At 33.4% G+C, this 11,909-nt stretch overlaps 1 long non-coding RNA gene across 1 annotated transcript; it reads left to right on the forward strand.

The window, feature by feature from the left end:
- The first annotated feature begins 5,733 nt into the window (after positions 1 to 5,733).
- On the forward strand, positions 5,734 to 8,881 carry LOC138330887 (uncharacterized). The gene is made up of 3 exons (XR_011209616.1): positions 5,734 to 5,828; positions 6,744 to 6,941; positions 8,780 to 8,881. It is a non-coding gene; the product is annotated as an uncharacterized lncRNA (long non-coding RNA).
- Positions 8,882 to 11,909: the final 3,028 nt, after the last annotated feature.

Here is an 11,909-nt window from a genome sequence, read left to right on the forward strand (position 1 = left end):
CTTGGAAACTATTGTACACTATAAATTTCACATACAGTGCTTTAGCCGTAGTGTAGGCCTTCTGGTTTTTACACGTTATTGCAACGGCATACCTCGTAAAGTGATCAGTTATCACTAGAGCATTTTCAAACCCATCTGAATCTGAAGACAGCTCCAGACCAAGGGCATTCATGCAGACCAATTTCATCTGTCTTTGGTTTGTATAGGATCAGCTTAGCTGTAGGTTTGATTGGATTTTCCTTTTTATGCAACGACCACAGGTCTCATCTTTCTTATTTACATCTTTCTCAATACCTGACCAGTAAAACCGTTGACTTGTTAACCATAATATTTTTTCCTTCCCCTGATCACCGACGTCATCATGAACACCCATTAGGGGGAGGAAAAGATATCGCTTTGGCATCAACAACTGCTTTACATCCTAAACCTCTAGAGAAATGGTGCGAAATAGAACACCATTCTGTAAACTCAATTTGTCCCAAGTTCTCAGCAAGCTCAGGACATATGAAGTTTCCTCACTCAGCTGTTTTCCCCCGGGATGAAAACCATTTCGCATTAGGGCCAAAACCTTCGCAAGATCCGAGTTTAGCCTCTGTTTTTCTTTCCAATCGACTGAATGTATGTAAGCGGGTTGTTGTCTGTGACAACTTTGAACGAATTACCATATAGATAATCGTGGAATTGGTCTGTGAACGCCCATTTCAATGCTATATATTCCAGCTTGTGTGCTGAGTCATTCCGCTCACTTGGTCGTAAAACATGACTCGCGTACGCAATTACTCTTTCGCCATCCCCATGTTTCTGATATAGGATAGTACCTTATCCAAGGCTGCTAGCATCAGTATGGAGGACGAGCGGCTTAGAGAAGTCTGCGTACGCCAGAACTGTGGGGTTCATTATTTTCTCTTTTAAAGTATCCAAGGCGATTTGTTGGGTATCACCCCAGACCCATTCTGCCTTTTTCTTGGCCTTAATCTTGGATTTGACATGCAATTTGACCTTTGGCCTCTTATGCAGGTCCTGACCCTGCAAAAAAAATCAATAGCTGGGCTATAGACGCAAAATATCTAATAAACCGCCTACAGTACACTACAAACCCTAAAAACTGACGAAGCTCCTTTACATTCTAAGGTCGAGGCCATTCTTTGACTGCAGACACCTTCTGAGGTACTGTAGCAATACCTTCTTTTGAAACCATGTGCCCTAAATAGGTAACAGATGTTTTTAAGAACTTACACTTGGACGGTTTTAATTTGAAGTCATGTCGTACAAATCTGGTAAAAACTGATTTCAATCGAGTAAGATGCTCATCAAAAGTACGAGAGAATATGAGGATATCATCGAGAAAAAATAGATATTATCTAAAGTGCATATCGCCCATGCATTTTTCAATCATTCTCTGCAATGTGGCACCAGAATAGCAGAGACCATAACTAATCCTGATAGTCTCCCAAAAACCGAGGTTAGTTACAGTGAAAGCTGTTTTTTCTTTGTTCCCTTCATCCATTTCGATCTGCCAGACCTTAAGTCTAGTATGACACCAGACTTGCTGTATATTGAAATCATCAAAAACAAAAGTGACACAAACATCCATCCAAAATTTAAAGCACAATCCTCATGATCATTTCTGCATTCTGTTGAAAACGCTTGAATCGTTACGTTTGAATTTCAGCGCTTCATCAACTTTCGAACTGGCGTAGGGGAAGTAAATCGTATTTGAAAAATGCTTTTCTCTTACTTTGAGTTATTAAAACGATAAAAATCAATTTTATACATAAAATAATAAGTAATTTATATTTCTACTATAATGAAAAAAGTATACTTACTTGAAGAGAATGTGTTTAAATTTTGAAGCGAGGGCAAGAGCCGCCATATTGCATAATAATGCAATTTATAAAGTGTTAAGGGGTCAACACGTGACGGCTCTCCGCCAATCGTTTGGGGACATTTTTGCCCGAGGTGCGATAATGGTTCCATAATCTGGGAGTTAAAATAAAGAAACAGCACTAGATGGCATCTCATTTTCAGAATCTTATGAATCAATAATAAATAGTCAGTAGGTACAAAATCAAATGTATATCAGACAATACAGGAGCTTAGAATATGTTTTTACTAACAAATACGAAAAAAAATGCAACAAAATTATTTTTCAGTACATATCTATACTGTATTGTTGCTGATATATTTTAATTGATTGATTTCGCCCTCTTCGTTTTTCCCCAAAGTTCCTGAAATTTAGTATCTTATATCCCATTCGAATATGATTCGCGAAAATAAACTCATGCAAATAGCTCCAAACAGTCTAATCACAAGATCAATTACAAGTTTCGATGAAAATATGCTCTCAATGCCTTAAAAATGCCATTAAAAGATATATCATTTACCTACAAGTTTTGATGAAAACTTGCTCTCAATGCTTTCCCAAAATGCTCTCAAATGCGATATCATTTACCTATAAGTTTCGATGAAAATAAGCTCTACGTGCCCTCAAGAAGCGATAACAATTACTTACAAGTTTCGATCATAAAATATGCTCTCAACGCTTTCAAAAATGCCATAAAAGGCGATATCATTTACCTACAAGTTTTGATGAAAACATAATATCAATGCTTTCCCAAAATGCTCTCAAATGCGATATCATTTACCTACAAGTTTCGATGAAAATAAGCTATCAGTGCCCTCAAAAAACGATATCAATTAGTAACAAGTGTTGATGAAAATATTATCACAGTGCCTTCAAAAATGTCCTCAAAAAGTGGTATTAATTACTTACAAGTTTTGATGAAAATATGCTCTGAATGCCTAAAAAAGCGTTTAGCATCCTTAAAGTACTTAATAAGTGTTATTGTGTTACTTTTGCAATTAAAAATGCATCTACATGTTTGTCAAACAGTACTGTATTGTGTCTTTCTTACATTTTAGATCATGGATAAGGATGGAATTCCAGAATTGCAGTTGAAACATCATGGACTTATCACTGATGCTTATATTGATGGTAATAATAATAAGTAATATGAATGCCATTTTCAGTGTCGATCTCTTATTTATCAGTTTGTTTGGGGTTTTTTTTCAATTTAATCTGACTAGCAATTCTGTTTCTGCACAGATAAACTGTAAATCGCAGGCTTGGTAAAATAATTTGCCAAAAAATATATTTATAAAATATTCAAATATTTGTATTGCCACGGAGAAAAAGAATATCAGGTAACGAATAATTTGATTTGAAACATCCGTGAAGGGGGGATTAAAATGTTCACCTTCATAGAGGTTAATTGTCATATACACTGAGTAAGAGTGTTTGTATGTTATCAAGGTCCGTTTGTTTTTATCCAAACCTGCCTCTATATATCAACTAAATAAATCTCATCGGTTTCCATAGGCAATGCAATGAGCCTTGACTAACTGAAGGTTTGTATCGACCTATATTTACACCTGCTAGGCTTGTTCAACGAAAATACTAGCCGAGTTTGTTTACCTTAACTGCATGGTAAAGGGGCTTCTTCTTTTTAAAGAAACACATGGCTTTGTTTACATTTTGATATGAAATTACGTGTATATTGCTGTTTTTCTTAGAATTTTGGAAAAATGTAAACAATATATTCATTTATAATATAAATATCTTTTTTAATTAACAATTGTATAAAGAAACAGGAAAAATATCCCGACGTGTAGTGCTTTCATATTGACAATGATGGATGTCAAATGTAAACATTCCCTCTGTGTCTGTCATTATCCTATGATCGAGTCTTTCGAATTAACGGGCGTGAGGCCCTCTGACAGAGGTCAGTTATAAACATATCCTCTGGTCTTTCTTCTTTGATAATTTAATCATGTGTATCATAAAACATGCACCGCCAGTAATCCACGTGCTGACAGATACTCGTCACCATAAATACATTGTATCCATCGAACACAAGTGAAGTGTTCCACATATAGATGGATAAACCGTAGATTATATAATCTCATGGCTCCCAAGGATGTAATATCGTCAAGCTAGACGATAATCTCAAACACATTGAGTTACTTGAACACCGATGTTTTGACAACGTCAGCTATCTCCAGAGTGTAAGTTTGCAGCTTCGCCTCGCTTCACAATAACGCTCACTGATCGCAAGTTCACACAGGTGGCCGAGCATTATACTTTATGTTATTAGCTAATATATTATTTTTTAGCAAAAATAAATATATTTTTGATCTGATTAAATGAAATTTTCTCTAAAAGTTACTTTGGATGACATGTTTATTTTAAACAAAAATATTGATAATTCTGAAGTGTCATTATTCGCTGTTCAATTGAGAAAGCTCCTCCGTTATTGCATAAGAAATAAATAAAACGTCGTGAGTGTACATAAAGGGAATCCATTTCACTTTTATGTTAACCATGCTTGTATGGAGCAATTCCTCTAAGAATTTATTCAATATTACGCGCCCCATAGAATATATTCTTAAAGGAATTGCTCCATACAAGCATGGTTAACATAAAGGTGAAATCCAATTCCTATATGGCTATACAGAGAATAGAAACAACATATCCCAATTGTAATTTTTCATTTTCATTTTATACGATCCATATCTTAAGTAGATGAATCCCGTTGTTCCAATGTTCACAAACTTGAATAATCAGTGTTATGACCCAGAATAACAGAAATGATAAACCAGCAGCTAAATTCAAAACACAATTTAATTATATATACAATATTATACAGAGATGGTTTACAGTATCTTAAGTAAAAGAGTAATACGAGAATTTAAAGTGTTACTTATCTGTATGTGAATGTCCTGGTATAATCCTTGATCCTTCCAGGTTCCTAATTAACAGTGTTCACAACTTCACGAGGTAAATGAATGTCCACAGATAATTTGTAAAGCTCCAGGCAATATGAATAAATCCAATGCGTTGTAATAATCCATAGAAAAAGTCACAATAGCTCTCCCAATATAATTTAATATGGCGTTGTACAATTCTTGATATGTTTAATTACTGGTCTCATTACAGTTCTGATTAGCATTGGACAATTGGAGTATATATAGCTAAACCCTAATTCAAGAATATTGGAGAACCTTCTACTTCTAGAAATATCTAACTAAAAACAGTAAACAAATAAACACACAGAACTTTCTGGAAATAGATCATTCTAGATCCCTACTTATATTCAACATGTTTACAAACATGTATGTTTATACATGATATTATTATAGAAAGTTCTATAACCTAAATTAATTATATGAACTAGGATGTATTGATAATATAGCGATAGGAGTTATCTCCCTTATCTAATAGCTACATGTATTTAGTGTCATACATAGCATCAGAAATAATAAAACAGGAAATGGTGTCAATCTGTGAAGTTCATACTTTAGCATTTCATAAATATGACATGTCTATTATGTATAATTATTTGTTTGCACAAAGGATTTTAGTACATTGCTGACGTGAAACAAAGATTAAGAAATATGATATTTATATGAGGCTTTGAAATTTTAAGTTATTTTACCTTATTTTATTTTCAATTTCCTTTTATTTTGGCGGTGTCAATTTTAAACGGTATTATTTGAAAGTCTGGTAAAGATGGTATTGTTTGTTATGATCGCTATGATCGTTCCATTCAGATAAGGTCACAATAGTATTGGTAAAAGGTCACAGGTCATCACCTAGTGTTACCGTATTGTCTCCACAGGCCACTGACCAGGGCTCAGTAGGTCAAAAAATCCGCGATAAGGACTGAACCTGACTTCCCAAGGTCGCCAGCAATTTACTCTGGAACTTTCGATTAACAGGATGACACGTATATACTTCTGCATCTCTGTTCTAGTACTGGTGCAAATAGGTAAGTATGCCAAGCAATAATTATGTATAATTAATATCGTCTTCTGTCGTACAAAATCTATAATAGTAACAATATGTTTCTTCTTTTCCAAATTTTCGGCCTTTTGGCCATCCTTATGTACATGAAAACAAAAAAACAGCTTAGTACAAAGTTTAAACAATATATTCTATCCATCTGGAGGACGAGTGTTTACAAATCTATCTGATAACATACGATAACAAAATTTGTTTTTGAAGATTTCCTGATTTATGCTCAAGTTTAAAGTTTTATCATTTCTATTTATTTATGTCCATTAACGATGAGACATTTATTTGCGTTATTTATCTACGTCATTTTTTAAATAAAGATTTAAGCATTTTCATATCTCTAACAGATCATTTTGTCTATATTTCATTGACATTAGATGTCCATTTCATTTGAAATAGAAAGTTTCCATGAATAACATGAAATCTCTATTGTATATATTGTTCGTTGTTTAATTGATTGCTAGTGAACCACTCATAAAAAACAACGAATTGTAATTACATGAAATGTATACATTAGTGACATCAACTTTTACCACGAATACTTTTACCCGCGAAATAATTTGAAAGTTCCAAGCCACGAAACAAAGTACTCATGTATTTCATGTTATACAGTATACAGAAAATTGTTATTTTTTCTTCAGTGATACAAATGTATATACTAAGAACCTTACGGCTTGATGAATTAAGCTGAGAAAATCATTCAAAAGGAGAAAACGTGTATGATCCCTAGTAAACATCAATTACTATACAGAATTAAAGCACTGCAAAATATCCTATTTATGACTAAAAGAAAGCCTACATGCAAAAATCACTTTGCAGATGCTAATTCCTCTGCTTAACACATACTTTTATATGAACACTTTTAAGCATTTTCTCCATATTGTTTTAGCGTCCTCGGCTAATATTTACATGTGTAATGATTTGGACGTCTCGGCCTGTCGTCTGCCCTGCCCTTACGGTACTGTGAACGATTGTCAGTCGGGGATATGTACGTGTAAACTGACCGGTGAGCTGTGTACAAACAGGGAGGGGTGTCTCAAGGCCTGCGGTCATCGTCATGCTGAGTGTTATGGAAACACGTGTCACTGTACGTAATCAGTATTCCGTATTGCATATCACAGTGTTAGCTCCCTTCCGGGCAGGTATCCATTATCCTGTGAGCGCAATTAATGCCGTTTTCTCTAAAAAATATGACGTTACGCTCGCAAACAGATGACGTCAAAATCAATACCTTCACGGAAGGACGGAGAACTTTGTAATATGCAAATTTATGCAGAAGTAATTGTCCAGTAAGGTGAAAAAGGTATTGCATGGCTTTCGCCTCGGGTTTAAGAAGTCCTGAGTGACGGGAATCATGAAATATCTTACCTAACCTCGAATGCACCCCTTTACCCCACTCTCTGTTCTTTGTTTGATATAACTGTGCCTATAATGGGGTTGGAAGTATGTAGTATGCTAGGTTATCAAACTATATAGGGCCCATTTTATGTCCTGAATTGCTAGTAGTCGCTGATGGTGCGGAATAAGAGAAATCCATACTCCGTGGGACTCCTGATTGTGGATTCGTCTGTTTCAAAACGATAATGCACTATGTCTATTTCACCGTGGAATGCGTATTACATAGTCTTTGTTTGAAATATATGTAGTTTTTTATCATATGGTCTTGATGTAAAGCTCAAATGCGTTATTGAATGACATGTATCAATATAAACACACGTCCGAAATTCTTGCATATCTTGATACTTTTAATTAGTATTTATCTAAACTTAAAAACGTTTGTTAGCTATATTTTGATATTGGATACGTGTAAATATTTCTGTTTGTTATTTGACTGTGAGTTTGCCGTTTTCTGATTGGTCTGGGTCGCTCGCGAGGTCTTGACAAAATGCAACCTGGAACCGATGAACACCTGTTCAGAGGTTGACATTGCAAATCTGGTAACCTGGCTATAGATAGACACATGGAATTCCCTGTCTCTTCAATATATTGGACCAATCAAAATAGAGCATTGCCGACCATAATCCAACATGGCAGACATGGTAGAATTAGGAAAAATGTTTGAACACATGTTAAATGTAACGATATGTTCGAAAGTTATATTGTGGAGAAGCATAGCAGAAGTACCTACTGAGGATACGCGGATGAAGATTTTCTTAATTTTTGTTTAATTAGTCATTGAGCTATCATTGTTTCAAAATTGCTTCAAGTAACAAAACTTATATCTTTGTATCGTTTCATATAACAAAACAAATATTGGCTTTTTGTAGGTTTATACGAGGAATTGTTAAACCTTTGAAAGGTGATATTACCCTCGGCCTTCGGCCTCGGGGAACATCCCCTTTTTCATGTTTCACAATACCTCGTATTAACCTACAAAAAGACAATACTTGTATATTCCTAATCCATATTCGTCAGACATTTGTTTCAGTTTATACCGGCGGGCTGGAATTTTTCGCGAGTTTATTTTCGCAATTTTTTAGAACATTGCACAATTTTAATCCCCGAAAATACACGATATCGCGACTGCTTACATATCTTCTTTATTAAATCGAAACGTTTAGCTGATCAAAGCTGGTTCAATCTACGATAGATTCCCTCTTTCTTTCTCCAATATTGTAGTTTTGTTGTTAAAATATTATCGTTATAGGCTACCGTAAAATCCCATTTAGGAAAACATGTAATTGATTCTGAATTATTGTTTCCTTTCATCAATGAAGGTCAGACGTGATTTACGGCAACAAGTGGTTTTAATGAGGAATAAATATTTCAGCAATGGTCATTTGTGTTATCATCATTGTATATATATATTTAAAAGGTTTTATAAATCACATATTCACAACTTTAGCTGCAATTGTTGCTGCAAATCTAATTAATCATCTTTATCACCAAACATTAATTAATATCACTATTTCCTTATACTTTCAGGTACATAAACAAATTGCCAGATCTTCATCATCGTCAATCTAAACCATTTTATCATGATTATCTTGTCTTCTTATGAATAAAACCATCCAAACATTGAAACAACTTTCATATGATTTTGATTATCTTGTAGATAGTAAATGTTTGTTATCTTGGTTTCTTTCATCCGTTATAATTAAATTCGGGACCAAATACCATTATGAACATCGGGAAAGACTGAAATGTTATACTTGGTGTGACCAACGGTGGGTGGGTTCGCTAAAATGTAAATAATAATTGAAAATCAACCTTTACAGTATTCAATTAGAATAGTACGGGCAAAAAATATCTTTAAAAAATAGATGCTGTTATTGTATACTAAGTAGATGTTGATTTATTAAAGTTCAAAATATACCCATCCGAAGTTGCAAGCAAAGCGTGAATGTGCCAAGGAGCATTTATCCAGTAGGCCTCTATGGATAAACAGTGATACGACTCTGTGCTGAAAGGAAATAGGGTTTAGGGCTTTTATTTGCGATGTTTGTGATTTTTATTTTTTATAACTCGATCCCTGGTAATGGCCCTTAACATGACTTTCTGATATTCAAGCTATAAGGCCATGGTCATTTTGATACTTTATTTGTCTATGTCGGTTGAAAAATGTCAATGTTATGACTATTTTTCATTTTTCAGTGAAATTCGAGATGGCGTCCATTTTGATGATGTCATAACCAGAATTTATACAATGTTAACATTGGTGTTTTGGTTGTTGTTGATTTTACTGATTGATAAGAGGTAAAAAAACTGATTACAAATAATAGTTTGCTATTTGGAAACATTTCTGCTGCGTTAAGCCAAAAATGAAAAATATGCTAAAAAATTACAATTTTTAAGCTTAAAATCCGATTTTTTCATTTACTGCGTAGAAACCACTACATATATTGGATTATTTGGTCCTGATGTGCATTTATGTTCTATTGTGGTCATTTTGATACTTCATTTGTCTACTTCGGTTGAAAAATGTCAATGTTATGACAACTTTTCAATTTTTAGTGAAAATCAAGTTAGCGGCCATCTTGATGACGTCATAACCGGAAGTTCATCCCAATTTATGCAATGTTAACATTTTGATTTGTAATCAGTGGGTCATAAAGGTTCAGAAAAATATTGGTTCGGAGGTTCGGGGTGCATTTGGGACTCTGTTTGCCCATTGCCTATATATCTTATGTCTTCTCAAATGATGGTTAACAAGAGTTATCCCTCTTTGCCTCTAGCTCAAACAGTCCAAGATATAAGACAAATTATTTATTTTCCTCGATATTTATCGTGTTGAGCACACGCAATTATTTTTATGTCATTTAACTTTGACCTAATGAGTTTTTTCCACGTGTTTTACTAATATATGTCGAACGAATAAAAACACACACAATGTATCACGACCTCTTATAATTCAGTTAGAGTGATCCAGCCTTATAAAAATCGTGACCCTTTTTACTTAATCAAACATTTTAAACATGAAATTAAAAGTTTCATGAATTCATGTACCAGACATATATATATTTTACACTTTGATATTGTCTTGTTTTTGAAGTTATGTATCTTTTGAACTACTTTAAAAGTAAGGTAACTTCAAGTATTATTTCAAAGTCGATAGAATGCATAGTATTCCGTATCATAATTACGAAAAGTCTCAAACCAAATAATAAAATTGTTGAATTGTTTAATATGTTACTTATATTATAGACGCTGTAGCATATTTAATGTTATCAAAATATTAAAATAATGTTAGTTAATTTTAATAGTTTCTAACATTGCATAAAATTCAGTTAATCCTCATCTGGCCAACAAATGAAACATTTTATCCTTTTTTGAGCAATACCAACATCTTAATAATATCACGAATTTAAAAAGGGATACGAACTCTCAGTAGTGGTATCATATTAACGTTATTGCATGTAACACCAATAATGGAAAAAGTATGATGATAGCTTTGTTCAAAGTCAAATACGATTGCGTCAAAGGAAGAAAAATAGAAAACATGATTAAGTTAAAGAAAAACTCAAACACGATTATATCAAAAGAAGAAACTCTAGAAACATGATTAACTTAAAGAACAAGAATTCAAACACAATTACATGAAAGGAAGAAAAACTAGAAACATGATTAAATTTAAAAAAAAAAAAAAAAAACAAAAACAAAAACGACGCGATTGTATGAACGGAAGAAAAACTAGAAACATGATTAAATAAAAGAACAAAAACCTCAAACATACGGCGGCGTATTAGGGCCACTACAAAATTTTATTTATCTTGTACGTAAAAGTTATTATCTTGTACGTACAAGTTAATATCTTGTACGTACATCTTAGTATCTTTTACGTACAACTTAGTATCCTGTACGTACAAGTTACTATCTTGTACGTCTTGTACGTACAAGTTAGTATCTTGTACGTACAACTTATAGTATCTTGTACGTACAACTTATAGTATCTTGTACGTACAAGATAGTATCTTGTACGTACAACTTAGTATTTTGAACATACAAGTTGAGTTGAACTGCTGTTCATCACCGCAGAATTGAGTCACCCGCCTGATATTTTTCGTAATTAAAGATAGTCGGTCTACTTTGCATTGCTTCAAGCACGATCACAGGTTTATTAACTTATTTGACAATATTAAAAATATAAATATATATTAATGAGAACAATATCTTTTTCACAATCGTAATTTGAAATTGCCGGATTATAAGTTGAAACTGTATAGTCACTTGCATTATTTTGAAACTGACACTGTATAGTTCCATTCGAGAAAACTGTATAGTCGCTTGTTTTATAGATAAGATACATTTAGTGATAAAATGGATATGATACATCTCCGATGAATTATAAGTTTTATATATTAAACAAATTCGTAATTTTCTTCAGTAATAAAAGTTAAATACTTCACAATGGTGCCATTATTGGAAATGCTTGAGCATTTATTTTACTTCTTAATAGTAGTATTGAAAATAATTAACTGCCTCCGAAAAAAAATCCTAGGCATTATGCCCTAATTTGAATGAGTTACTGATTGCACAGACAACAAAAGCAAAACAAATTATTTCATATGTGTTTTTTTGTGTTTATTAGACATATATACACACATCAATTATTGTC

Source organism: Argopecten irradians, chromosome 9, assembly GCF_041381155.1.
Source record: "Argopecten irradians isolate NY chromosome 9, Ai_NY, whole genome shotgun sequence".
NCBI classification, from domain to species: domain Eukaryota; kingdom Metazoa; phylum Mollusca; class Bivalvia; order Pectinida; family Pectinidae; genus Argopecten; species Argopecten irradians.